At 43.5% G+C, this 26505-nt stretch overlaps 33 non-coding genes across 33 annotated transcripts; 12 read left to right on the top strand and 21 right to left on the bottom strand.

Moving 5' to 3' along the window:
* Window positions 1-549: 549 nt before the first annotated feature.
* On the bottom strand, window positions 550-624 carry trnal-uag (transfer RNA leucine (anticodon UAG)). The gene has a single exon. It is a non-coding gene; the product is annotated as a tRNA-Leu (tRNA).
* Window positions 625-777: 153 nt separating this feature from the next.
* Window positions 778-851, bottom strand: trnat-agu (transfer RNA threonine (anticodon AGU)). The gene has a single exon. It is a non-coding gene; the product is annotated as a tRNA-Thr (tRNA).
* A 510-nt stretch (window positions 852-1361) lies between these two features.
* On the top strand, window positions 1362-1435 carry trnat-cgu (transfer RNA threonine (anticodon CGU)). Its single transcript has one exon. It is a non-coding gene; the product is annotated as a tRNA-Thr (tRNA).
* Window positions 1436-1755: 320 nt separating this feature from the next.
* Window positions 1756-1837, bottom strand: trnal-uag (transfer RNA leucine (anticodon UAG)). Its single transcript has one exon. It is a non-coding gene; the product is annotated as a tRNA-Leu (tRNA).
* A 464-nt stretch (window positions 1838-2301) lies between these two features.
* On the bottom strand, window positions 2302-2375 carry trnat-agu (transfer RNA threonine (anticodon AGU)). The gene has a single exon. It is a non-coding gene; the product is annotated as a tRNA-Thr (tRNA).
* A 2875-nt stretch (window positions 2376-5250) lies between these two features.
* trnat-ugu (transfer RNA threonine (anticodon UGU)) lies at window positions 5251-5324 on the top strand. Its single transcript has one exon. It is a non-coding gene; the product is annotated as a tRNA-Thr (tRNA).
* A 238-nt stretch (window positions 5325-5562) lies between these two features.
* On the bottom strand, window positions 5563-5636 carry trnat-agu (transfer RNA threonine (anticodon AGU)). The gene has a single exon. It is a non-coding gene; the product is annotated as a tRNA-Thr (tRNA).
* A 2365-nt stretch (window positions 5637-8001) lies between these two features.
* trnat-ugu (transfer RNA threonine (anticodon UGU)) lies at window positions 8002-8075 on the top strand. The gene has a single exon. It is a non-coding gene; the product is annotated as a tRNA-Thr (tRNA).
* A 728-nt stretch (window positions 8076-8803) lies between these two features.
* trnal-uag (transfer RNA leucine (anticodon UAG)) lies at window positions 8804-8885 on the bottom strand. The gene has a single exon. It is a non-coding gene; the product is annotated as a tRNA-Leu (tRNA).
* Window positions 8886-9038: 153 nt separating this feature from the next.
* trnat-agu (transfer RNA threonine (anticodon AGU)) lies at window positions 9039-9112 on the bottom strand. Its single transcript has one exon. It is a non-coding gene; the product is annotated as a tRNA-Thr (tRNA).
* Window positions 9113-9686: 574 nt separating this feature from the next.
* trnat-cgu (transfer RNA threonine (anticodon CGU)) lies at window positions 9687-9760 on the top strand. The gene has a single exon. It is a non-coding gene; the product is annotated as a tRNA-Thr (tRNA).
* A 239-nt stretch (window positions 9761-9999) lies between these two features.
* Window positions 10000-10073, bottom strand: trnat-agu (transfer RNA threonine (anticodon AGU)). Its single transcript has one exon. It is a non-coding gene; the product is annotated as a tRNA-Thr (tRNA).
* Window positions 10074-10969: 896 nt separating this feature from the next.
* Window positions 10970-11051, bottom strand: trnal-uag (transfer RNA leucine (anticodon UAG)). The gene has a single exon. It is a non-coding gene; the product is annotated as a tRNA-Leu (tRNA).
* Window positions 11052-11204: 153 nt separating this feature from the next.
* Window positions 11205-11278, bottom strand: trnat-agu (transfer RNA threonine (anticodon AGU)). The gene has a single exon. It is a non-coding gene; the product is annotated as a tRNA-Thr (tRNA).
* Window positions 11279-11852: 574 nt separating this feature from the next.
* Window positions 11853-11926, top strand: trnat-ugu (transfer RNA threonine (anticodon UGU)). The gene has a single exon. It is a non-coding gene; the product is annotated as a tRNA-Thr (tRNA).
* Window positions 11927-12268: 342 nt separating this feature from the next.
* Window positions 12269-12342, top strand: trnat-cgu (transfer RNA threonine (anticodon CGU)). Its single transcript has one exon. It is a non-coding gene; the product is annotated as a tRNA-Thr (tRNA).
* A 320-nt stretch (window positions 12343-12662) lies between these two features.
* trnal-uag (transfer RNA leucine (anticodon UAG)) lies at window positions 12663-12744 on the bottom strand. The gene has a single exon. It is a non-coding gene; the product is annotated as a tRNA-Leu (tRNA).
* A 2094-nt stretch (window positions 12745-14838) lies between these two features.
* trnat-ugu (transfer RNA threonine (anticodon UGU)) lies at window positions 14839-14912 on the top strand. Its single transcript has one exon. It is a non-coding gene; the product is annotated as a tRNA-Thr (tRNA).
* A 728-nt stretch (window positions 14913-15640) lies between these two features.
* Window positions 15641-15722, bottom strand: trnal-uag (transfer RNA leucine (anticodon UAG)). Its single transcript has one exon. It is a non-coding gene; the product is annotated as a tRNA-Leu (tRNA).
* A 153-nt stretch (window positions 15723-15875) lies between these two features.
* On the bottom strand, window positions 15876-15949 carry trnat-agu (transfer RNA threonine (anticodon AGU)). Its single transcript has one exon. It is a non-coding gene; the product is annotated as a tRNA-Thr (tRNA).
* Window positions 15950-16543: 594 nt separating this feature from the next.
* Window positions 16544-16617, top strand: trnat-ugu (transfer RNA threonine (anticodon UGU)). Its single transcript has one exon. It is a non-coding gene; the product is annotated as a tRNA-Thr (tRNA).
* Window positions 16618-16939: 322 nt separating this feature from the next.
* trnal-aag (transfer RNA leucine (anticodon AAG)) lies at window positions 16940-17021 on the bottom strand. Its single transcript has one exon. It is a non-coding gene; the product is annotated as a tRNA-Leu (tRNA).
* Window positions 17022-17175: 154 nt separating this feature from the next.
* trnat-agu (transfer RNA threonine (anticodon AGU)) lies at window positions 17176-17249 on the bottom strand. Its single transcript has one exon. It is a non-coding gene; the product is annotated as a tRNA-Thr (tRNA).
* Window positions 17250-17843: 594 nt separating this feature from the next.
* trnat-ugu (transfer RNA threonine (anticodon UGU)) lies at window positions 17844-17917 on the top strand. The gene has a single exon. It is a non-coding gene; the product is annotated as a tRNA-Thr (tRNA).
* A 322-nt stretch (window positions 17918-18239) lies between these two features.
* On the bottom strand, window positions 18240-18321 carry trnal-aag (transfer RNA leucine (anticodon AAG)). Its single transcript has one exon. It is a non-coding gene; the product is annotated as a tRNA-Leu (tRNA).
* Window positions 18322-18647: 326 nt separating this feature from the next.
* trnat-ugu (transfer RNA threonine (anticodon UGU)) lies at window positions 18648-18721 on the top strand. The gene has a single exon. It is a non-coding gene; the product is annotated as a tRNA-Thr (tRNA).
* A 728-nt stretch (window positions 18722-19449) lies between these two features.
* On the bottom strand, window positions 19450-19524 carry trnal-uag (transfer RNA leucine (anticodon UAG)). The gene has a single exon. It is a non-coding gene; the product is annotated as a tRNA-Leu (tRNA).
* A 153-nt stretch (window positions 19525-19677) lies between these two features.
* On the bottom strand, window positions 19678-19751 carry trnat-agu (transfer RNA threonine (anticodon AGU)). Its single transcript has one exon. It is a non-coding gene; the product is annotated as a tRNA-Thr (tRNA).
* A 1847-nt stretch (window positions 19752-21598) lies between these two features.
* trnat-ugu (transfer RNA threonine (anticodon UGU)) lies at window positions 21599-21672 on the top strand. The gene has a single exon. It is a non-coding gene; the product is annotated as a tRNA-Thr (tRNA).
* A 238-nt stretch (window positions 21673-21910) lies between these two features.
* On the bottom strand, window positions 21911-21984 carry trnat-agu (transfer RNA threonine (anticodon AGU)). Its single transcript has one exon. It is a non-coding gene; the product is annotated as a tRNA-Thr (tRNA).
* Window positions 21985-24859: 2875 nt separating this feature from the next.
* Window positions 24860-24933, top strand: trnat-ugu (transfer RNA threonine (anticodon UGU)). The gene has a single exon. It is a non-coding gene; the product is annotated as a tRNA-Thr (tRNA).
* Window positions 24934-25661: 728 nt separating this feature from the next.
* trnal-uag (transfer RNA leucine (anticodon UAG)) lies at window positions 25662-25743 on the bottom strand. The gene has a single exon. It is a non-coding gene; the product is annotated as a tRNA-Leu (tRNA).
* A 153-nt stretch (window positions 25744-25896) lies between these two features.
* Window positions 25897-25970, bottom strand: trnat-agu (transfer RNA threonine (anticodon AGU)). The gene has a single exon. It is a non-coding gene; the product is annotated as a tRNA-Thr (tRNA).
* Window positions 25971-26505: the final 535 nt, after the last annotated feature.

Genomic DNA, 26505 nt, shown 5'->3' on the forward strand with positions numbered 1-26505 from the left:
GATCAAATGCTACAAGGTCCACTATACCACTCTGCTCTATTGCTCTGTCAGGTTGGCACGTTTCAACATTTTCAGTGCACGTAATACTGCTTTTTTTGGGATTATGGGATAAAGAAGCAACTGTGTAATTTCACACAAAAAGTCAGAAGATGTTGTTGCTTTAGCCATAGATGATTTTTTGATGCTTCACGCTGTTCAACCAGCGGTGGAGACTACAAATAAGTCAACTCCTGTCTCAAACAAAGTCATTCATTTGAGATATGGAATCGATAGCCTCTAGTTTTCAGATGGCAGTGGTGGGATTCCACTTGTCCTGAGAGACTGGAGCCTTCAGCCAGCGCTTTGGACCACTCAGCCACACTTCCTGCACTTGTTTTTCTGTTGCATTCGTGCAGGTTACGAGCTAGGAAGCTCAGCAGGGAGGATGTCTTAACTAGAAGAGCTGATCATCTGTGCATAATTGTACAAAGAGTAAACATTGATGACCTGCAAGAGGTAAGAACCCTATATCATTATAAGAAGTGCTTTCCATATGCACCTGGTGTCAAATGGCAGTGGTGGGATTTGAACCCACGCCTCCTGAGAGCCTAAATCCAGCGCCTTAGACCACTCGGCCACACTACCTCAAGGCGCAGCTTTTGCGTCGGGGAAAAATAACGCAGTAGGCATGTAAGCGCGCAGGATAAATTGACAACGAGATCCACGCTTGCTACTAAATACCCAACGCAAAAGTTCAGTCAATTAAAGGCAAAAGATGCATAAAGACACAGTCAGCTCAGGCACTGCTGGGATTCGAACCCAGGATCTCCTGTTTACTAGACAGGCACTTTAACCAACTAAGCCACAGCGCCACTCAAGCTGCTGGCTTCATTTTAAGCCACACAGTCTAAAGGTAAACTCTCAGAGAAGATCACAAAACAATGTCTGCAAAAAGCAAGATGCCACTCCATTCTGTGGCTGGATCATCCGTGAAATCCTGAGATCAAGTTACAAGACTTCCTTGATCGCTGGACTTCTTTGTGTGCGGCGTAGGTACTGGGGCCTAGCGGGTAAAAGCATGTCTTGGAGATCTCGTGTATTCCTTCCAGGAGTGCCTTAATCACTTGATGTTTTTGCACGCACCATCTACTTTGACACTACAATGTTCATAAAAGGAGTTGTTTTGTGCTTGAAATGGATGTTCTATCACTGCCATTTTCGCAAGATCAGCTATTGACTACATTACCAAGGTGCACTTCCACATGGCGTCCCATGAAGTTTTGTCACAGAAGGTGCAACTCTAACATCCATCGAAATATAATTGGGTTTTTGGCTCACGGTACATATGGGCAATTCTCTGGGATTTGAAATCCTTTAAATGACGCGCTGTGGCTTAGCTGGTTAAAGTGCCTGTCTCGTAAACAGGAGATCCTGGGTTCAAATCCCAGCAGTGCCTCTGTCTATAAACACCACTTATGACTAGCTTTCTTCTGAATGCCCAATACAATTTCATTGGTCATTTCAAGGCAAAAGATGTGTCTGCCTTTCAACATTTTCAGTGCACATAATACTTCTTTTTCTCCGATTATGGCATGAAGAAGCAACTGTGTAATTTCACACAAAAAGTCAGAAGATGCTGTTTCTTTAGCCATAGATTTTTCTTTTTTTAATGCTGCACCCTGTTCAACCTGCGGTGGAGACTACAGATGAGTCAACTCCTGTCTTAAACAAAGTCATTCATTTGAGATATGGAATCAATAGCCTTTAGTTGTCAAATGGCAGTGGTGGGATTCGAACCCACGCCTCCTGAGAGACTTGAGCCTAAATCCAGCGCCTTAGACCACTCAGCCACACTACCTCAAGGCGCAGCTTTTTGCCCCGGGGAAAAATAACGCCGTAGGCATGTAAGCGCGTAGGATAAATTGACAACGAGATCCACGCTTGCTACTAAATGCCCAACGCATCCGTGAAGTCCTGCGATCAAGTTACAAGACTTCCTTGATCGCTGGACTTCTTTGTGTGCGGCGTAGGTACTGGGGCCTAGCGGGTAAAAGCATGTCTTGGAGATCTCGTGTGTATAAACTCTGTGTATAAACACTACTTATGACTAGCTTGCTTCTAAATACCCAGTACAATTTTATTAGTCATTTCAAAGCAAAAGATGTGTAAAGATACAGTCATGTAGGCAAAGGCCAAAAAGGGAGTTGTTTTATGCTTGAAATGGTTCTTCTAACAACAACGAGATCCACGCTTGCTACTAAATGCCCAACGCAAAAGTTCAGTCAATTAAAGGCAAAAGATGCATAAATACACAGTCAGCTCAGGCACTGCTGGGATTCGAACCCAGGATCTCCTGTTTACTAGACAGGCACTTTAACCAACTAAGCCACAGCGCCACTCAAGCTGCTGGCTTCATTTTAAGCCACACAGTCTAAAGGTAAACTCTCAGAGAAGATCACAAAACAATGTCTGCAAAAAGCAAGATGCCAATCCATTCTGTGGCTGGATCATCCGTGAAACCGTGAAATCCTGAGATCAAGTTACAAGACTTCCTTGATCGCTGGACTTCTTTGTGTGCGGCGTAGGTACTGGGGCCTAGCGGGTAAAAGCATGTCTTGGAGATCTCGTGTATTCCTTCCAGGAGTGCCTTAATCACTTGATGTTTTTGCACGCACCATCTACTTTGACACTACAATGTTCATAAAAGGAGTTGTTTTGTGCTTGAAATGGTTGTTCTATCACTGCCATTTTCGCAAGATCAGATATTGAGATCAAGTGCTAGCAGTTTCAAGCTGTAACAAAGTTCATGTGGAATCAATTCTGACATGTTGGATTACGCCTTTGCATACATTACCAAGGTGCACTTCCACATGGCGTCCCATGAAGTTTTGTCGCAGAAGGTGCAACTCTAACATCCATCGAAATATAATTGGGTTTTTGGCTCACGGTACATATGGGCAATTCTCTGGGATTTGAAATCCTTTAAATGAGGCGCTGTGTGTCAGATGGCTACAAAATGCCCAACGCATCCGTGAAATCCTGAGATCAAGTTACAAGACTTCCTTGATCGCTGGACTTCTTTGTGTGCGGCGTAGGTACTGGGGCCTAGCGGGTAAAAGCATGTCTTGGAGATCTCGTGTATTCCTTCCAGGAGTGCCTTAATCACTTGATGTTTTTGCACGCACCATCTACTTTGACACTACAATGTTCATAAAAGGAGTTGTTTTGTGCTTGAAATGGTTGTTCTATCACTGCCATTTTCGCAAGATCAGCTATTGAGATCAAGTGCTTGCAGTTTCAAGTTGTAACAAAGTTCATGTGGAATCAATTCTGACATGTTGGATTACGCCTTTGCATACATTACCAAGGTGCACTTCCACATGGCGTCCCATGAAGTTTTGTCGCAGAAGGTGCAACTCTAACATCCATCGAAATATAATTGGGTTTTTGGCTCACGGTACATATGGGCAATTTTCTGGGATTTGAAATCCTTTAAATGAGGCGCTGTGTGTCAGATGGCTACAAAATGCCCAACGCATCCGTGAAATCCTGAGATCAAGTTACAAGACTTCCTTGATCGCTGGACTTCTTTGTGTGCGGCGTAGGTACTGGGGCCTAGCGGGTAAAAGCATGTCTTGGAGATCCCGTGTATTACTTCCAGGAGTGCCTTAATCACTTGATGTTTTTGCACGCACCATCTACTTTGACACTACAATGTTCATAAAAGGAGTTGTTTTGTGCTTGAAATGGTTGTTCTATCACTGCCATTTTCGCAAGATCAGACATTGAGATCAAGTGCTAGCAGTTTCAAGCTGTAACAAAGTTCATGTGGAATCAATTCTGACATGTTGGATTACGCCTTTGCATACATTACCAAGGTGCACTTCCACATGGCGTCCCATGAAGTTTTGTCGCAGAAGGTGCAACTCTAACATCCATCGAAATATAATTGGGTTTTTGGCTCACGGTACATATGGGCAATTCTCTGGGATTTGAAATCCTTTAAATGAGGCGCTGTGTGTCAGATTGTTACAAAATGCCCAACGCATCCGTGAAATCCTGAGATCAAGTTACAAGACTTCCTTGATCGCTGGACTTCTTTGTGTGCGGCGTAGGTACTGGGGCCTAGCGGGTAAAAGCATGTCTTGGAGATCTCGTGTATTCCTTCCAGGAGTGCCTTAATCACTTGATGTTTTTGCACGCACCATCTACTTTGACACTACAATGTTCATAAAAGGAGTTGTTTTGTGCTTGAAATGGTTGTTCTATCACTGCCATTTTCGCAAGATCAGCTATTGAGATCAAGTGCTAGCAGTTTCAAGCTGTAACAAAGTTCATGTGGAATCAATTCTGACATGTTGGATTACGCCTTTGCATACATTACCAAGGTGCACTTCCACATGGCGTCCCATGAAGTTTTGTCGCAGAAGGTGCAACTCTAACATCCATCGAAATATAATTGGGTTTTTGGCTCACGGTACATATGGGCAATTTTCTGGGATTTGAAATCCTTTAAATGAGGCGCTGTGTGTCAGATGGCTACAAAATGCCCAACGCATCCGTGAAATCCTGAGATCAAGTTACAAGACTTCCTTGATCGCTGGACTTCTTTGTGTGCGGCGTAGGTACTGGGGCCTAGCGGGTAAAAGCATGTCTTGGAGATCTCGTGTATTCCTTCCAGGAGTGCCTTAATCACTTGATGTTTTTGCACGCACCATCTACTTTGACACTACAATGTTCATAAAAGGAGTTGTTTTGTGCTTGAAATGGTTCTTCTATCACTGCCATTTTCGCAAGATCAGATATTGAGATCAAGTGCTAGCAGTTTCAAGCTGTAACAAAGTTCATGTGGAATCAATTCTGACATGTTGGATTACGCCTTTGCATACATTACCAAGGTGCACTTCCACATGGCGTCCCATGAGGTTTTGTCGCAGAAGGTGCAACTCTAACATCCATCGAAATATAATTGGGTTTTTGGCTCACGGTACATATGGGCAATTCTCTGGGATTTGAAATCCTTTAAATGAGGCGCTGAGTGTCAGATGGCTACAAAATACCCAACGCATCCGTGAAATCCTGAGATCAAGTTACAAGACTTCCTTGATCGCTGGACTTCTTTGTGTACGGCGTAGGTACTGGGGCCTAGCGGGTAAAAGCATGTCTTGGAGATCTCGTGTATTCCTTCCAGGAGTGCCTTAATCACTTGATGTTTTTGCACGCACCATCTACATATGGGCAATTCTCTGGGATTTGAAATCCTTTAAATGAGGCGCTGTGGCTTAGCTGGTTAAAGTGCCTGTCTTGTAAACAGGAGATCCTGGGTTCAAATCCCAGCAGTGCCTCTGTGTATAAACACTACTTATGACTAGCTTGCTTCTAAATGCCCAGTACAATTTTATTGTTCATTTCAAGGCAAAAGATGTGTAAAGCTACAGTCATGTTGGCAAAGGCCAAAAAGGGAGTTGTTTTATGCTTGAAATGGTTCTTCTAACAACAACGAGATCCACGCTTGCTACTAAATGCCCAACGCAAAAGTTCAGTCAATTAAAGGCAAAAGATGCATAAATACACAGTCAGCTCAGGCACTGCTGGGATTCGAACCCAGGATCTCCTGTTTACTAGACAGGCACTTTAACCAACTAAGCCACAGCGCCACTCAAGCTGCTGGCTTCATTTTAAGCCACACAGTCTAAAGGTAAACTCTCAGAGAAGATCACAAAACAATGTCTGCAAAAAGCAAGATGCCAATCCATTCTGTGGCTGGATCATCCGTGAAACCGTGAAATCCTGAGATCAAGTTACAAGACTTCCTTGATCGCTGGACTTCTTTGTGTGCGGCGTAGGTACTGGGGCCTAGCGGGTAAAAGCATGTCTTGGAGATCTCGTGTATTCCTTCCAGGAGTGCCTTAATCACTTGATGTTTTTGCACGCACCATCTACTTTGACACTACAATGTTCATAAAAGGAGTTGTTTTGTGCTTGAAATGGTTGTTCTATCACTGCCATTTTCGCAAGATCAGCTATTGAGATCAAGTGCTTGCAGTTTCAAGTTGTAACAAAGTTCATGTGGAATCAATTCTGACATGTTGGATTACGCCTTTGCATACATTACCAAGGTGCACTTCCACATGGCGTCCCATGAAGTTTTGTCGCAGAAGGTGCAACTCTAACATCCATCGAAATATAATTGGGTTTTTGGCTCACGGTACATATGGGCAATTTTCTGGGATTTGAAATCCTTTAAATGAGGCGCTGTGTGTCAGATGGCTACAAAATGCCCAACGCATCCGTGAAATCCTGAGATCAAGTTACAAGACTTCCTTGATCGCTGGACTTCTTTGTGTGCGGCGTAGGTACTGGGGCCTAGCGGGTAAAAGCATGTCTTGGAGATCCCGTGTATTACTTCCAGGAGTGCCTTAATCACTTGATGTTTTTGCACGCACCATCTACTTTGACACTACAATGTTCATAAAAGGAGTTGTTTTGTGCTTGAAATGGTTGTTCTATCACTGCCATTTTCGCAAGATCAGACATTGAGATCAAGTGCTAGCAGTTTCAAGCTGTAACAAAGTTCATGTGGAATCAATTCTGACATGTTGGATTACGCCTTTGCATACATTACCAAGGTGCACTTCCACATGGCGTCCCATGAAGTTTTGTCGCAGAAGGTGCAACTCTAACATCCATCGAAATATAATTGGGTTTTTGGCTCACGGTACATATGGGCAATTCTCTGGGATTTGAAATCCTTTAAATGAGGCGCTGTGTGTCAGATTGTTACAAAATGCCCAACGCATCCGTGAAATCCTGAGATCAAGTTACAAGACTTCCTTGATCGCTGGACTTCTTTGTGTGCGGCGTAGGTACTGGGGCCTAGCGGGTAAAAGCATGTCTTGGAGATCTCGTGTATTCCTTCCAGGAGTGCCTTAATCACTTGATGTTTTTGCACGCACCATCTACTTTGACACTACAATGTTCATAAAAGGAGTTGTTTTGTGCTTGAAATGGTTGTTCTATCACTGCCATTTTCGCAAGATCAGCTATTGAGATCAAGTGCTAGCAGTTTCAAGCTGTAACAAAGTTCATGTGGAATCAATTCTGACATGTTGGATTACGCCTTTGCATACATTACCAAGGTGCACTTCCACATGGCGTCCCATGAAGTTTTGTCGCAGAAGGTGCAACTCTAACATCCATCGAAATATAATTGGGTTTTTGGCTCACGGTACATATGGGCAATTTTCTGGGATTTGAAATCCTTTAAATGAGGCGCTGTGTGTCAGATGGCTACAAAATGCCCAACGCATCCGTGAAATCCTGAGATCAAGTTACAAGACTTCCTTGATCGCTGGACTTCTTTGTGTGCGGCGTAGGTACTGGGGCCTAGCGGGTAAAAGCATGTCTTGGAGATCTCGTGTATTCCTTCCAGGAGTGCCTTAATCACTTGATGTTTTTGCACGCACCATCTACTTTGACACTACAATGTTCATAAAAGGAGTTGTTTTGTGCTTGAAATGGTTCTTCTATCACTGCCATTTTCGCAAGATCAGATATTGAGATCAAGTGCTAGCAGTTTCAAGCTGTAACAAAGTTCATGTGGAATCAATTCTGACATGTTGGATTACGCCTTTGCATACATTACCAAGGTGCACTTCCACATGGCGTCCCATGAGGTTTTGTCGCAGAAGGTGCAACTCTAACATCCATCGAAATATAATTGGGTTTTTGGCTCACGGTACATATGGGCAATTCTCTGGGATTTGAAATCCTTTAAATGAGGCGCTGAGTGTCAGATGGCTACAAAATACCCAACGCATCCGTGAAATCCTGAGATCAAGTTACAAGACTTCCTTGATCGCTGGACTTCTTTGTGTACGGCGTAGGTACTGGGGCCTAGCGGGTAAAAGCATGTCTTGGAGATCTCGTGTATTCCTTCCAGGAGTGCCTTAATCACTTGATGTTTTTGCACGCACCATCTACATATGGGCAATTCTCTGGGATTTGAAATCCTTTAAATGAGGCGCTGTGGCTTAGCTGGTTAAAGTGCCTGTCTTGTAAACAGGAGATCCTGGGTTCAAATCCCAGCAGTGCCTCTGTGTATAAACACTACTTATGACTAGCTTGCTTCTAAATGCCCAGTACAATTTTATTGGTCATTTCAAGGCAAAAGATGTGTAAAGCTACAGTCATGTTGGCAACGGCCAAAAAGGGAGTTGTTTTATGCTTGAAATGCTTCTTCTATCACTCCCGGTTTCGCAAGATCAAATATTGAGATCAAATGCTACAAGGTCCACTATACCACTCTGCTCTATTGCTCTGTCAGGTTGGCACGTTTCAACATTTTCAGTGCACGTAATACTGCTTTTTTTGGGATTATGGGATAAAGAAGCAACTGTGTAATTTCACACAAAAAGTCAGAAGATGTTGTTGCTTTAGCCATAGATGATTTTTTGATGCTTCACGCTGTTCAACCAGCGGTGGAGACTACAAATAAGTCAACTCCTGTCTCAAACAAAGTCATTCATTTGAGATATGGAATCGATAGCCTCTAGTTGTCAGATGGCAGTGGTGGGATTCCACTTGTCCTGAGAGACTGGAGCCTTAAGCCAGCGCTTTGGACCACTCAGCCACACTTCCTGCACTTGTTTTTCTGTTGCATTCGTGCAGGTTACGAGCTAGGAAGCTCAGCAGGGAGGATGTCTTAACTAGAAGAGCTGATCATCTGTGCATAATTGTACAAAGAGTAAACATTGATGACCTGCAAGAGGTAAGAACCCTTTATCATTATAAGAAGTGCTTTCCATATGCACCTGGTGTCAAATGGCAGTGGTGGGATTTGAACCCACGCCTCCTGAGAGACTGGAGCCTAAATCCAGCGCCTTAGACCACTCGGCCACACTACCTCAAGGCGCAGCTTTTGCCTCGGGGAAAAATAACGCAGTAGGCATGTAAGCGCGCAGGATAAATTGACAACGAGATCCACGCTTGCTACTAAATGCCCAACGCAATAGTTTAGTCAATTAAAGGCAAAAGATGCATAAAGACACAGTCAGCTCAGGCACTGCTGGGATTTGAACCCAGGATCTCCTGTTTACTAGACAGGCACTTTAACCAACTAAGCCACAGCGCCACTCAAGACTCTGGCTTCATTTTCAGCCACACAGTCTAAAGGTAAACTCTCAGAGAAGATCACAAAACAATGTCTGCAAAAAGCAAGATGCCACTCCATTCTGTGGGTGGATCATCCGTGAAATCCTGAGATCAAGTTACAAGACTTCCTTGATCGCTGGACTTCTTTGTGTGCGGCGTAGGTACTGGGGCCTAGCGGGTAAAAGCATGTCTTGGAGATCTCGTGTATTCCTTCCAGGAGTGCCTTAATCACTTGATGTTTTTGCACGCACCATCTACTTTGACACTACAATGTTCATAAAAGGAGTTGTTTTGTGCTTGAAATGGTTCTTCTATCACTGCCATTTTCGCAAGATCAGATATTGAGATCAAGTGCTAGCAGTTTCAAGCTGTACCAAAGTTCATGTGTAATCAATTCTGATATGTTGGATTACGCCTTTGCATACATTACCAAGGTGCACTTCCACACGGCGTCCCATGAAGTTTTGTCGCAGAAGGTGCAACTCTAACATCCATCCGTTTTTGGCTCTCGGTACATATGGGCAATTCTCTGGGATTCGAAATCGTTTAAATGAGGCGCTGTGGCTTAGCTGGTTAAAGTGCCTGTCTCGTAAACAGGAGATCCTGGGTTCATTTCCCAGCAGTGCCTCTGTGTATAAACACTACTTATGACTAGCTTGCTTCTAAATGCCCAGTACAATTTTATTAGTCATTTCAAAGCAAAAGATGTGTAAAGCTACAGTCATGTTGGCAAAGGCCAAAAAGGGAGTTGTTTTATGCTTGAAATGGTTCTTCTAACAACAACGAGATCCACGCTTGCTACTAAATGCCCATCGCAAAAGTTCAGTCAATTTAATGGCAAAAGATGCATAAAGACACAGTCAGCTCAGGCATTGCTGGGATTCGAACCCAGGATCTCCTGTTTACTAGACAGGCACTTTAACCAACTAAGCCACAGCGCCACTCAAGACTCTGGCTTCATTTTCAGCCACACAGTCTAAAGGTAAACTCTCAGAGAAGATCACAAAACAATGTCTGCAAAAAGCAAGATGCCTCTCCATTCTGTGGCTGGATCATCCGTGAAATCCTGAGATCAAGTTACAAGACTTCCTTGATCGCTGGACTTCTTTGTGTGCGGCGTAGGTACTGGGGCCTAGCGGGTAAAAGCATGTCTTGTACAATTTTATTGGTCATTTCAAGGCAAAAGATGTGTAATGCTACAGTCATGTTGGCATAGGCCAAAAAGGGAGTTGTTTTATGCTTGAAATGCTTCTTCTATCACTCCCGGTTTCGCAAGATCAAATATTGAGATCAAATGCTACAAGGTCCACTATACCACTCTGCTCTATTGCTCTGTCAGGTTGGCACGTTTCAACATTTTCAGTGCACGTAATACTGCTTTTTTTGGGATTATGGGATAAAGAAGCAACTGTGTAATTTCACACAAAAAGTCAGAAGATGTTGTTGCTTTAGCCATAGATGATTTTTTGATGCTTCACGCTGTTCAACCAGCGGTGGAGACTACAAATAGGTCAACTCCTGTCTCAAACAAAGTCATTCATTTGAGATATGGAATCGATAGCCTCTAGTTGTCAGATGGCAGTGGTGGGATTCCACTTGTCCTGAGAGACTGGAGCCTTCAGCCAGCGCTTTGGACCACTCAGCCACACTTCCTGCACTTGTTTTTCTGTTGCATTCGTGCAGGTTACGAGCTAGGAAGCTCAGCAGGGAGGATGTCTTAACTAGAAGAGCTGATCATCTGTGCATAATTGTACAAAGAGTAAACATTGATGACCTGCAAGAGGTAAGAACCCTTTATCATTATAAGAAGTGCTTTCCATATGCACCTGGTGTCAAATGGCAGTGGTGGGATTTGAACCCACGCCTCCTGAGAGACTGGAGCCTAAATCCAGCGCCTTAGACCACTCGGCCACACTACCTCAAGGCGCAGCTTTTGCCTCGGGGAAAAATAACGCAGTAGGCATGTAAGCGCGCAGGATAAATTGACAACGAGATCCACGCTTGCTACTAAATGCCCAACGCAATAGTTTAGTCAATTAAAGGCAAAAGATGCATAAAGACACAGTCAGCTCAGGCACTGCTGGGATTTGAACCCAGGATCTCCTGTTTACTAGACAGGCACTTTAACCAACTAAGCCACAGCGCCACTCAAGACTCTGGCTTCATTTTCAGCCACACAGTCTAAAGGTAAACTCTCAGAGAAGATCACAAAACAACGTCTGCAAAAAGCAAGATGCCACTCCATTCTGTGGCTGGATCATCCGTGAAATCCTGAGATCAAGTTACAAGACTTCCTTGATCGCTGGACTTCTTTGTGTGCGGCGTAGGTACTGGGGCCTAGCGGGTAAAAGCATGTCTTGGAGATCTCGTGTATTCCTTCCAGGAGTGCCTTAATCACTTGATGTTTTTGCACGCACCATCTACTTTGACACTACAATGTTCATAAAAGGAGTTGTTTTGTGCTTGAAATGGTTGTTCTATCACTGCCATTTTCGCAAGATCAGCTATTGAGATCAAGTGCTAGCAGTTTCAAGCTGTAACAAAGTTCATGTGGAATCAATTCTGACATGTTGGATTACGCCTTTGCATACATTACCAAGGTGCACTTCCACATGGCGTCCCATGAAGTTTTGTCGCAGAATGTGCAACTCTAACATCCATCCGTTTTTGGCTCACGGTACATATGGGCAATTCTCTGGGATTTGAAATCGTTTAAATGAGGCGCTTTGGCTTAGCTGGTTAAAGCGCCTGTCTTGTAAACAGGAGATCCTGGGTTCAAATCCTAGCAGTGCCTCTGTGTATAAACACTACTTATGACTAGCTTGCTTCTAAATGCCTAGTACAATTTTATTGGTCATTTCAAGGCAAAAGATGTGTAAAGCTACAGTCATGTTGGCAAAGGCCAAAAAGGGAGTTGTTTTATGCTTGAAATGGTTCTTCTAACAACAACGAGATCCACGCTTGCTACTAAATGCCCAACGCAAAAGTTCAGTCAATTAAAGGCAAAAGATGCATAAAGACACAGTCAGCTCAGGCACTGCTGGGATTCGAACCCAGGATCTCCTGTTTACTAGACAGGCACTTTAACCAACTAAACCACACACACATTCTCTGGGATTTGAAATCCTTTAAATGACGCGCTGTGGCTTAGCTGGTTAAAGTGCCTGTCTCGTAAACAGGAGATCCTGGGTTCAAATCCCAGCAGTGCCTCTGTCTATAAACACCACTTATGACTAGCTTTCTTCTGAATGCCCAATACAATTTCATTGGTCATTTCAAGGCAAAAGATGTGTCTGCCTTTCAACATTTTCAGTGCACATAATACTTCTTTTTCTCCGATTATGGCATGAAGAAGCAACTGTGTAATTTCACACAAAAAGTCAGAAGATGCTGTTTCTTTAGCCATAGATTTTTCTTTTTTTAATGCTGCACACTGTTCAACCTGCGGTGGAGACTACAGATGAGTCAACTCCTGTCTTAAACAAAGTCATTCATTTGAGATATGGAATCAATAGCCTTTAGTTGTCAAATGGCAGTGCTGGGATTCGAACCCACGCCTCCTGAGAGACTGGAGCCTAAATCTAGCGCCTTAGACCACTCAGCCACACTACCTCAAGGCGCAGCTTTTTGCCCCGGGAAAAATAACGCCGTAGGCATGTAAGCGCGTAGGATAAATTGACAACGAGATCCACGCTTGCTACTAAATGCCCAACGCATCCGTGAAATCCTGAGATCAAGTTACAAGACTTCCTTGATCGCTGGACTTCTTTGTGTGCGGCGTAGGTACTGGGGCCTAGCGGGTAAAAGCATGTCTTGGAGATCTCGTGTATTCCTTCCAGGAGTGCCTTAATCACTTGATGTTTTTGCACGCACCATCTACTTTGACACTACAATGTTCATAAAAGGAGTTGTTTTGTACTTGAAATGGTTCTTCTATCACTGCCATTTTCGCAAGATCAGATATTGAGATCAAGTGCTAGCAGTTTCAAGCTGTACCAAAGTTCATGTGTAATCAATTCTGATATGTTGGATTACGCCTTTGCATACATTACCAAGGTGCACTTCCACACGGCGTCCCATGAAGTTTTGTCGCAGAAGGTGCAATTCTAACATCCATCGAAATATAATTGGGGTTTTGGCTCACGGTACATATGGGCAATTCTCTGGGATTTGAAATCCTTTAAATGATGCGCTGTGTGTCAGATGGCTACAAAATGCCCAACGCATCCGTGAAATCCTGAGATCAAGTTACAAGACTTCCTTGATCGCTGGACTTCTTTGTGTGCGGGGTAGGTACTGGGGCCTAGCGGGTAAAAGCATGTATTGGAGATCTCGTGTATTCCTTCCAGGAGTGCCTTAATCACTTGATGTTTTTGCACGCACCATCTACTTTGACACTACAATGTTCATAAAAGGAGTTGTTTTGTGCTTGAAATGGTTGTTCTATCACTGCCATTTTCGCAAGATCAGCTATTGAGATCAAGTGCTAGCAGTTTCAAGCTGTAACAAAGTTCATGTGGAATCAATTCTGACATGTTGGATTACGCCTTTGCATACATTACCAAGGTGCACTTCCACATGGCGTCCCATGAAGTTTTGTCGCAGAAGTTGCAACTCTAACATCCATCCGTTTTTGGCTCACGGTACATATGGGCAATTCTCTGGGATTTGAAATCGTTTAAATGAGGCGCTGTGTGTCAGATGGCTACAAAATGCCCAACGCATCCGTGAAATCCTGAGATCAAGTTACAAGACTTCCTTGATAGCTGGACTTCTTTGTGTGCGGCGTAGGTACTGGGGCCTAGCGGGTAAAAGCATGTCTTGGAGATCTCGTGTATTCCTTCCAGGAGTGCCTTAATCACTTGATGTTTTTGCACGCACCATCTACTTTGACACTACAATGTTCATAAAAGGAGTTGTTTTGTGCTTGAAATGGTTGTTCTATCACTGCCATTTTCGCAAGATCAGATATTGAGATCAAGTGCTAGCAGTTTCAAGCTGTAACAAAGTTCATGTGGAATCAATTCTGACATGTTGGATTACGCCTTTGCATACATTACCAAGGTGCACTTCCACATGGCGTCCCATGAAGTTTTGTCGCAGAAGGTGCAACTCTAACATCCATCGAAATATAATTGGGTTTTTGGCTCACGGTACATATGGGCAATTCTCTGGGATTTGAAATCCTTTAAATGAGGCGTTGTGTGTCAGATGGCTACAAAATGCCCAACGCATCCGTGAAATCCTGAGATCAAGTTACAAGACTTCCTTGATCGCTGGACTTCTTTGTGTGCGGCGTAGGTACTGGGGCCTAGAGGGTAAAAGCATGTCTTGGAGATCTCGTGTATTCCTTCCAGGAGTGCCTTAATCACTCGATGTTTTTGCACGCACCATCTACTTTGACACTACAATGTTCATAAAAGGAGTTGTTTTGTGCTTGAAATGGTTCTTCTATCACTGCCATTTTCGCAAGATCAGATATTGAGATCAAGTGCTAGCAGTTTCAAGCTGTAACAAAGTTCATGTGGAATCAATTCTGACATGTTGGATTACGCCTTTGCATACATTACCAAGGTGCACTTCCACATGGCGTCCCATGAAGTTTTGTCGCAGAAGGTGCAACTCTAACATCCATCGAAATATAATTGGGTTTTTGGCTCACGGTACATATGGGCAATTCTCTGGGATTTGAAATCCTTTAAATGAGGCGCTGTGGCTTAGCTGGTTAAAGCGCCTGTCTTGTAAACAGGGGATCCTGGGTTCAAATCCTAGCAGTGCCTCTGTGTATAAACACTACTTATGACTAGCTTGCTTCTAAATGCCCAGTACAATTTTATTGTTCATTTCAAGGCAAAAGATGTGTAAAGCTACAGTCATGTTGGCAAAGGCCAAAAAGGGAGTTGTTTTATGCTTGAAATGCTTCTTCTATCACTCCCGGTTTTTCAAGATCAAATATTGAGATCAAATGCTACAAGGTCCACTATACCACTCTGCTCTATTGCTCTGTCAGGTTGGCACGTTTCAACATTTTCAGTGCACGTAATACTGCTTTTTTTGGGATTATGGGATAAAGAAGCAACTGTGTAATTTCACACAAAAACTCAGAAGATGTTGTTGCTTTAGCCGTAGATGATTTTTTGATGCTTCACGCTGTTCAACCAGCGGTGGAGACTACAGATTAGTCAACTCCTGTCTCAAACAAAGTCATTCATTTGAGATATGGAATCGATAGCCTCTAGTTGTCAGATGGCAGTGGTGGGATTCCACTTGTCCTGAGAGACTGGAACCTTAAGCCAGCGCTTTGGACCACTCAGCCACACTTCCTGCACTTGTTTTTCTGTTGCATTCGTGCAGGTTACGAGCTAGGAAGCTCAGCAGGGAGGATGTCTTAACTAGAAGAGCTGATCATCTGTGCATAATTGTACAAAGAGTAAACATTGATGACCTGCAAGAGGTAAGAACCCTATATCATTATAAGAAGTGCTTTCCATAGGCACCTGGTGTCAAATGGCAGTGGTGGGATTTGAACCCACACTTCCTGAGAGACTGGAGCCTAAATCCAGCGCCTTAGACCACTCGGCCACACTACCTCAAGGCGCAGCTTTTGCCTCGGGGAAAAATAACGCCGTAGGCATGTGAGCACGTAGGATAAATTGACAACGAGATCCACGCTTGCTACTAAATGCCCAACGCAATAGTTTAGTCAATTAAAGGCAAAAGATGCATAAAGACACAGTCAGCTCAGGCACTGCTGGGATTCGAACCCAGGATCTCCTGTTTACTAGACAGGCACTTTAACCAACTAAGCCACAGCGCCACTCAAGCTGCTGGCTTTATTTTAAGCCACACAGTCTAAAGGTAAACTCTCAGAGAAGATCACAAAACAATGTCTGCAAAAAGCAAGATGCCAATCCATTCTGTGGCTGGATCATCCGTGAATCCGTGATATCCTGAGATGAAGTTACAAGACTTCCTTGATCGCTGGACTTCTTTGTGTGCGTCGTAGGTACTGGGGCCTAGCGGGTAAAAGCATGTATTGGAGATCTCGTGTATTCCTTCAGGGAGTGCCTTAATCACTTGATGTTTTTGCACGCACCATCTACTTTGACACTACAATGTTCATAAAAGGAGTTGTTTTGTGCTTGAAATGGTTGTTCTATCACTGCCATTTTCGCAAGATCAGATGTTGAGATCAAGTGCTAGCAATTTCAAGCTGTAACAAAGTTCATGTGGAATCAATTCTGACATGTTGGATTACGCCTTTGCATACATTACCAAGGTGCACTTCCACATGGCATCCCATGAAGTTTTGTCGCAGAAGGTGCAACTCTAACATCCATCGAAATATAATTGGGTTTTTGGCTCACGGTACATATGGGCAATTCTCTGGGATTTAATATTGTTTAAATGAGGTGCTGTGGCTTAGCTGGTTAAAGTGCCTGTTTTGTAAACAAAAGATCCTGGGTTCAAATCCCAGCAGTGCCTCTGTCTATAAACACCACTTATGACTAGCTTTCTTCTGAATGCCCAATACAATTTCATTGGTCATTTCAAGGCGAAAGATGTGTCTGTCTTTCAACATTTTCAGTGCACATAATACTTCTTTTTCTCCGATTATGGCATGAAGAAGCAACTGTGTAATTTCACACAAAAAGTCAGAAGATGCTGTTTCTTTAGCCATAGATTTTTTTTTTTTTTTAATGCTGCACATTGTTCAACCTGCAGTGGAGACTACAGATGAGTCAACTCCTGTCTTAAACAAATTCATTCATTTCAGATATGGAATCAATAGCCTTTAGTTGTCAAATGGCAGTGGTGGGATTCGAACCCACGCCTCCTGAGAGACTGGAGCCTTAATCCAGCGCCTTGGACCACTCGGCCACACTACCTCAAGAAGCAGCTTTTTGCCCCGGGGAAAAATAACGCCGTAGGCATGTGAGCACGTAGGATAAATTGACAACGAGATCCACGCTTGCTACTAAATGCCCAACGCAATAGTTTAGTCAATTAAAGGCAAAAGATGCATAAAGACACAGTCAGCTCAGGCACTGCTGGGATTCGAACCCAGGATCTCCTGTTTACTAGACAGGCACTTTAACCAACTAAGCCACAGCGCCACTCAAGCTGCTGGCTTTATTTTAAGCCACACAGTCTAAAGGTAAACTCTCAGAGAAGATCACAAAACAATGTCTGCAAAAAGCAAGATGCCAATCCATTCTGTGGCTGGATCATCCGTGAATCCGTGATATCCTGAGATGAAGTTACAAGACTTCCTTGATCGCTGGACTTCTTTGTGTGCGGCGTAGGTACTGGGGCCTAGCGGGTAAAAGCATGTATTGGAGATCTCGTGTATTCCTTCAGGGAGTGCCTTAATCACTTGATGTTTTTGCACGCACCATCTACTTTGACACTACAATGTTCATAAAAGGAGTTGTTTTGTGCTTGAAATGGTTGTTCTATCACTGCCATTTTCGCAAGATCAGATGTTGAGATCAAGTGCTAGCAATTTCAAGCTGTAACAAAGTTCATGTGGAATCAATTCTGACATGTTGGATTACGCCTTTGCATACATTACCAAGGTGCACTTCCACATGGCATCCCATGAAGTTTTGTCGCAGAAGGTGCAACTCTAACATCCATCGAAATATAATTGGGTTTTTGGCTCACGGTACATATGGGCAATTCTCTGGGATTTAATATTGTTTAAATGAGGTGCTGTGGCTTAGCTGGTTAAAGTGCCTGTTTTGTAAACAAAAGATCCTGGGTTCAAATCCCAGCAGTGCCTCTGTCTATAAACACCACTTATGACTAGCTTTCTTCTGAATGCCCAATACAATTTCATTGGTCATTTCAAGGCGAAAGATGTGTCTGTCTTTCAACATTTTCAGTGCACATAATACTTCTTTTTCTCCGATTATGGCATGAAGAAGCAACTGTGTAATTTCACACAAAAAGTCAGAAGATGCTGTTTCTTTAGCCATAGATTTTTTTTTTTTTTTAATGCTGCACATTGTTCAACCTGCAGTGGAGACTACAGATGAGTCAACTCCTGTCTTAAACAAATTCATTCATTTCAGATATGGAATCAATAGCCTTTAGTTGTCAAATGGCAGTGGTGGGATTCGAACCCACGCCTCCTGAGAGACTGGAGCCTTAATCCAGCGCCTTGGACCACTCGGCCACACTACCTCAAGAAGCAGCTTTTTGCCCCGGGGAAAAATAACGCCGTAGGCATGTGAGCACGTAGGATAAATTGACAACGAGATCCACGCTTGCTACTAAATGCCCAACGCAATAGTTTAGTCAATTAAAAGCAAAAGATGAATTAAGACACAGTCAGCTCATGTGGAATCAATTCTGACATGTTGTATTACGCCTTTGCATACATTACCAAGGTGCACTTCCACACGGCGTCCCATGAAGTTTTGTTGCAGAAGGTGCAACTCTAACATCCATCCGTTTTTGGCTCACGGTACATATGGGCAATTCTCTGGGATTTGAAATCATTTAAATGAGGCGCTGTGGCTTAGCTGGTTAAAGCACCTGTCTTGTAAACAGGAGATCCTGGGTTCAAATCCCAGCAGTGCCTCTGTGTATAAACACTACTTATGACTAGCTTGCTTCTAAATGCCCAGTACAATTTTATTGGTCATTTCAAGGCAAAAGATGTGTAAAGCTACAGTCATGTTGGCAACGGCCAAAAAGGGAGTTGTTTTATGCTTGAAATGCTTCTTCTATCACTCCCGGTTTCGCAAGATCAAATATTGAGATCAAATGCTACAAGGTCCACTATACCACTCTGCTCTATTGCTCTGTCAGGTTGGCACGTTTCAACATTTTCAGTGCACGTAATACTGCTTTTTTTGGGATTATGGGATAAAGAAGCAACTGTGTAATTTCACACAAAAAGTCAGAAGATGTTGTTGCTTTAGCCATAGATGATTTTTTGATGCTTCACGCTGTTCAACCAGCGGTGGAGACTACAAATAAGTCAACTCCTGTCTCAAACAAAGTCATTCATTTGAGATATGGAATCGATAGCCTCTAGTTTTCAGATGGCAGTGGTGGGATTCCACTTGTCCTGAGAGACTGGAGCCTTAAGCCAGCGCTTTGGACCACTCAGCCACACTTCCTGCACTTGTTTTTCTGTTGCATTCGTGCAGGTTACGAGCTAGGAAGCTCAGCAGGGAGGATGTCTTAACTAGAAGAGCTGATCATCTGTGCATAATTGTACAAAGAGTAAACATTGATGACCTGCAAGAGGTAAGAACCCTATATCATTATAAGAAGTGCTTTCCATATGCACCTGGTGTCAAATGGCAGTGGTGGGATTTGAACCCACGCCTCCTGAGAGCCTAAATCCAGCGCCTTAGACCACTCGGCCACACTACCTCAAGGCGCAGCTTTTGCGTCGGGGAAAAATAACGCAGTAGGCATGTAAGCGCGCAGGATAAATTGACAACGAGATCCACGCTTGCTACTAAATACCCAACGCAAAAGTTCAGTCAATTAAAGGCAAAAGATGCATAAAGACACAGTCAGCTCAGGCACTGCTGGGATTCGAACCCAGGATCTCCTGTTTACTAGACAGGCACTTTAACCAACTAAGCCACAGCGCCACTCAAGCTGCTGGCTTCATTTTAAGCCACACAGTCTAAAGGTAAACTCTCAGAGAAGATCACAAAACAATGTCTGCAAAAAGCAAGATGCCACTCCATTCTGTGGCTGGATCATCCGTGAAATCCTGAGATCAAGTTACAAGACTTCCTTGATCGCTGGACTTCTTTGTGTGCGGCGTAGGTACTGGGGCCTAGCGGGTAAAAGCATGTCTTGGAGATCCCGTGTATTACTTCCAGGAGTGCCTTAATCACTTGATGTTTTTGCACGCACCATCTACTTTGACACTACAATGTTCATAAAAGGAGTTGTTTTGTGCTTGAAATGGTTGTTCTATCACTGCCATTTTCGCAAGATCAGACATTGAGATCAAGTGCTAGCAGTTTCAAGCTGTAACAAAGTTCATGTGGAATCAATTCTGACATGTTGGATTACGCCTTTGCATACATTACCAAGGTGCACTTCCACATGGCGTCCCATGAAGTTTTGTCGCAGAAGGTGCAACTCTAACATCCATCGAAATATAATTGGGTTTTTGGCTCACGGTACATATGGGCAATTCTCTGGGATTTGAAATCCTTTAAATGAGGCGCTGTGTGTCAGATTGTTACAAAATGCCCAACGCATCCGTGAAATCCTGAGATCAAGTTACAAGACTTCCTTGATCGCTGGACTTCTTTGTGTGCGGCGTAGGTACTGGGGCCTAGCGGGTAAAAGCATGTCTTGGAGATCTCGTGTATTCCTTCCAGGAGTGCCTTAATCACTTGATGTTTTTGCACGCACCATCTACTTTGACACTACAATGTTCATAAAAGGAGTTGTTTTGTGCTTGAAATGGTTGTTCTATCACTGCCATTTTCGCAAGATCAGCTATTGAGATCAAGTGCTAGCAGTTTCAAGCTGTAACAAAGTTCATGTGGAATCAATTCTGACATGTTGGATTACGCCTTTGCATACATTACCAAGGTGCACTTCCACATGGCGTCCCATGAAGTTTTGTCGCAGAAGGTGCAACTCTAACATCCATCGAAATATAATTGGGTTTTTGGCTCACGGTACATATGGGCAATTTTCTGGGATTTGAAATCCTTTAAATGAGGCGCTGTGTGTCAGATGGCTACAAAATGCCCAACGCATCCGTGAAATCCTGAGATCAAGTTACAAGACTTCCTTGATCGCTGGACTTCTTTGTGTGCGGCGTAGGTACTGGGGCCTAGCGGGTAAAAGCATGTCTTGGAGATCTCGTGTATTCCTTCCAGGAGTGCCTTAATCACTTGATGTTTTTGCACGCACCATCTACTTTGACACTACAATGTTCATAAAAGGAGTTGTTTTGTGCTTGAAATGGTTCTTCTATCACTGCCATTTTCGCAAGATCAGATATTGAGATCAAGTGCTAGCAGTTTCAAGCTGTAACAAAGTTCATGTGGAATCAATTCTGACATGTTGGATTACGCCTTTGCATACATTACCAAGGTGCACTTCCACATGGCGTCCCATGAGGTTTTGTCGCAGAAGGTGCAACTCTAACATCCATCGAAATATAATTGGGTTTTTGGCTCACGGTACATATGGGCAATTCTCTGGGATTTGAAATCCTTTAAATGAGGCGCTGAGTGTCAGATGGCTACAAAATACCCAACGCATCCGTGAAATCCTGAGATCAAGTTACAAGACTTCCTTGATCGCTGGACTTCTTTGTGTACGGCGTAGGTACTGGGGCCTAGCGGGTAAAAGCATGTCTTGGAGATCTCGTGTATTCCTTCCAGGAGTGCCTTAATCACTTGATGTTTTTGCACGCACCATCTACATATGGGCAATTCTCTGGGATTTGAAATCCTTTAAATGAGGCGCTGTGGCTTAGCTGGTTAAAGTGCCTGTCTTGTAAACAGGAGATCCTGGGTTCAAATCCCAGCAGTGCCTCTGTGTATAAACACTACTTATGACTAGCTTGCTTCTAAATGCCCAGTACAATTTTATTGTTCATTTCAAGGCAAAAGATGTGTAAAGCTACAGTCATGTTGGCAAAGGCCAAAAAGGGAGTTGTTTTATGCTTGAAATGGTTCTTCTAACAACAACGAGATCCACGCTTGCTACTAAATGCCCAACGCAAAAGTTCAGTCAATTAAAGGCAAAAGATGCATAAATACACAGTCAGCTCAGGCACTGCTGGGATTCGAACCCAGGATCTCCTGTTTACTAGACAGGCACTTTAACCAACTAAGCCACAGCGCCACTCAAGCTGCTGGCTTCATTTTAAGCCACACAGTCTAAAGGTAAACTCTCAGAGAAGATCACAAAACAATGTCTGCAAAAAGCAAGATGCCAATCCATTCTGTGGCTGGATCATCCGTGAAACCGTGAAATCCTGAGATCAAGTTACAAGACTTCCTTGATCGCTGGACTTCTTTGTGTGCGGCGTAGGTACTGGGGCCTAGCGGGTAAAAGCATGTCTTGGAGATCTCGTGTATTCCTTCCAGGAGTGCCTTAATCACTTGATGTTTTTGCACGCACCATCTACTTTGACACTACAATGTTCATAAAAGGAGTTGTTTTGTGCTTGAAATGGTTGTTCTATCACTGCCATTTTCGCAAGATCAGATATTGAGATCAAGTGCTAGCAGTTTCAAGCTGTAACAAAGTTCATGTGGAATCAATTCTGACATGTTGGATTACGCCTTTGCATACATTACCAAGGTGCACTTCCACATGGCGTCCCATGAAGTTTTGTCGCAGAAGGTGCAACTCTAACATCCATCGAAATATAATTGGGTTTTTGGCTCACGGTACATATGGGCAATTCTCTGGGATTTGAAATCCTTTAAATGAGGCGCTGTGTGTCAGATGGCTACAAAATGCCCAACGCATCCGTGAAATCCTGAGATCAAGTTACAAGACTTCCTTGATCGCTGGACTTCTTTGTGTGCGGCGTAGGTACTGGGGCCTAGCGGGTAAAAGCATGTCTTGGAGATCTCGTGTATTCCTTCCAGGAGTGCCTTAATCACTTGATGTTTTTGCACGCACCATCTACTTTGACACTACAATGTTCATAAAAGGAGTTGTTTTGTGCTTGAAATGGTTGTTCTATCACTGCCATTTTCGCAAGATCAGCTATTGAGATCAAGTGCTTGCAGTTTCAAGTTGTAACAAAGTTCATGTGGAATCAATTCTGACATGTTGGATTACGCCTTTGCATACATTACCAAGGTGCACTTCCACATGGCGTCCCATGAAGTTTTGTCGCAGAAGGTGCAACTCTAACATCCATCGAAATATAATTGGGTTTTTGGCTCACGGTACATATGGGCAATTTTCTGGGATTTGAAATCCTTTAAATGAGGCGCTGTGTGTCAGATGGCTACAAAATGCCCAACGCATCCGTGAAATCCTGAGATCAAGTTACAAGACTTCCTTGATCGCTGGACTTCTTTGTGTGCGGCGTAGGTACTGGGGCCTAGCGGGTAAAAGCATGTCTTGGAGATCCCGTGTATTACTTCCAGGAGTGCCTTAATCACTTGATGTTTTTGCACGCACCATCTACTTTGACACTACAATGTTCATAAAAGGAGTTGTTTTGTGCTTGAAATGGTTGTTCTATCACTGCCATTTTCGCAAGATCAGACATTGAGATCAAGTGCTAGCAGTTTCAAGCTGTAACAAAGTTCATGTGGAATCAATTCTGACATGTTGGATTACGCCTTTGCATACATTACCAAGGTGCACTTCCACATGGCGTCCCATGAAGTTTTGTCGCAGAAGGTGCAACTCTAACATCCATCGAAATATAATTGGGTTTTTGGCTCACGGTACATATGGGCAATTCTCTGGGATTTGAAATCCTTTAAATGAGGCGCTGTGTGTCAGATTGTTACAAAATGCCCAACGCATCCGTGAAATCCTGAGATCAAGTTACAAGACTTCCTTGATCGCTGGACTTCTTTGTGTGCGGCGTAGGTACTGGGGCCTAGCGGGTAAAAGCATGTCTTGGAGATCTCGTGTATTCCTTCCAGGAGTGCCTTAATCACTTGATGTTTTTGCACGCACCATCTACTTTGACACTACAATGTTCATAAAAGGAGTTGTTTTGTGCTTGAAATGGTTGTTCTATCACTGCCATTTTCGCAAGATCAGCTATTGAGATCAAGTGCTAGCAGTTTCAAGCTGTAACAAAGTTCATGTGGAATCAATTCTGACATGTTGGATTACGCCTTTGCATACATTACCAAGGTGCACTTCCACATGGCGTCCCATGAAGTTTTGTCGCAGAAGGTGCAACTCTAACATCCATCGAAATATAATTGGGTTTTTGGCTCACGGTACATATGGGCAATTTTCTGGGATTTGAAATCCTTTAAATGAGGCGCTTTGTGTCAGATGGCTACAAAATGCCCAACGCATCCGTGAAATCCTGAGATCAAGTTACAAGACTTCCTTGATCGCTGGACTTCTTTGTGTGCGGCGTAGGTACTGGGGCCTAGCGGGTAAAAGCATGTCTTGGAGATCTCGTGTATTCCTTCCAGGAGTGCCTTAATCACTTGATGTTTTTGCACGCACCATCTACTTTGACACTACAATGTTCATAAAAGGAGTTGTTTTGTGCTTGAAATGGTTCTTCTATCACTGCCATTTTCGCAAGATCAGATTTTGAGATCAAGTGCTAGCAGTTTCAAGCTGTAACAAAGTTCATGTGGAATCAATTCTGACATGTTGGATTACGCCTTTGCATACATTACCAAGGTGCACTTCCACATGGCGTCCCATGAGGTTTTGTCGCAGAAGGTGCAACTCTAACATCCATCGAAATATAATTGGGTTTTTGGCTCACGGTACATATGGGCAATTCTCTGGGATTTGAAATCCTTTAAATGAGGCGCTGAGTGTCAGATGGCTACAAAATACCCAACGCATCCGTGAAATCCTGAGATCAAGTTACAAGACTTCCTTGATCGCTGGACTTCTTTGTGTACGGCGTAGGTACTGGGGCCTAGCGGGTAAAAGCATGTCTTGGAGATCTCGTGTATTCCTTCCAGGAGTGCCTTAATCACTTGATGTTTTTGCACGCACCATCTACATATGGGCAATTCTCTGGGATTTGAAATCCTTTAAATGAGGCGCTGTGGCTTAGCTGGTTAAAGTGCCTGTCTTGTAAACAGGAGATCCTGGGTTCAAATCCCAGCAGTGCCTCTGTGTATAAACACTACTTATGACTAGCTTGCTTCTAAATGCCCAGTACAATTTTATTGGTCATTTCAAGGCAAAAGATGTGTAAAGCTACAGTCATGTTGGCAACGGCCAAAAAGGGAGTTGTTTTATGCTTGAAATGCTTCTTCTATCACTCCCGGTTTCGCAAGATCAAATATTGAGATCAAATGCTACAAGGTCCACTATACCACTCTGCTCTATTGCTCTGTCAGGTTGGCACGTTTCAACATTTTCAGTGCACGTAATACTGCTTTTTTTGGGATTATGGGATAAAGAAGCAACTGTGTAATTTCACACAAAAAGTCAGAAGATGTTGTTGCTTTAGCCATAGATGATTTTTTGATGCTTCACGCTGTTCAACCAGCGGTGGAGACTACAAATAAGTCAACTCCTGTCTCAAACAAAGTCATTCATTTGAGATATGGAATCGATAGCCTCTAGTTGTCAGATGGCAGTGGTGGGATTCCACTTGTCCTGAGAGACTGGAGCCTTAAGCCAGCGCTTTGGACCACTCAGCCACACTTCCTGCACTTGTTTTTCTGTTGCATTCGTGCAGGTTACGAGCTAGGAAGCTCAGCAGGGAGGATGTCTTAACTAGAAGAGCTGATCATCTGTGCATAATTGTACAAAGAGTAAACATTGATGACCTGCAAGAGGTAAGAACCCTTTATCATTATAAGAAGTGCTTTCCATATGCACCTGGTGTCAAATGGCAGTGGTGGGATTTGAACCCACGCCTCCTGAGAGACTGGAGCCTAAATCCAGCGCCTTAGACCACTCGGCCACACTACCTCAAGGCGCAGCTTTTGCCTCGGGGAAAAATAACGCAGTAGGCATGTAAGCGCGCAGGATAAATTGACAACGAGATCCACGCTTGTTACTAAATGCCCAACGCAATAGTTTAGTCAATTAAAGGCAAAAGATGCATAAAGACACAGTCAGCTCAGGCACTGCTGGGATTTGAACCCAGGATCTCCTGTTTACTAGACAGGCACTTTAACCAACTAAGCCACAGCGCCACTCAAGACTCTGGCTTCATTTTCAGCCACACAGTCTAAAGGTAAACTCTCAGAGAAGATCACAAAACAATGTCTGCAAAAAGCAAGATGCCACTCCATTCTGTGGGTGGATCATCCGTGAAATCCTGAGATCAAGTTACAAGACTTCCTTGATCGCTGGACTTCTTTGTGTGCGGCGTAGGTACTGGGGCCTAGCGGGTAAAAGCATGTCTTGGAGATCTCGTGTATTCCTTCCAGGAGTGCCTTAATCACTTGATGTTTTTGCACGCACCATCTACTTTGACACTACAATGTTCATAAAAGGAGTTGTTTTGTGCTTGAAATGGTTCTTCTATCACTGCCATTTTCGCAAGATCAGATATTGAGATCAAGTGCTAGCAGTTTCAAGCTGTACCAAAGTTCATGTGTAATCAATTCTGATATGTTGGATTACGCCTTTGCATACATTACCAAGGTGCACTTCCACACAGCGTCCCATGAAGTTTTGTCGCAGAAGGTGCAACTCTAACATCCATCCGTTTTTGGCTCTCGGTAC

Source organism: Channa argus, chromosome 10 (genome assembly GCF_033026475.1).
Source record: "Channa argus isolate prfri chromosome 10, Channa argus male v1.0, whole genome shotgun sequence".
Taxonomy (NCBI): domain Eukaryota; kingdom Metazoa; phylum Chordata; class Actinopteri; order Anabantiformes; family Channidae; genus Channa; species Channa argus.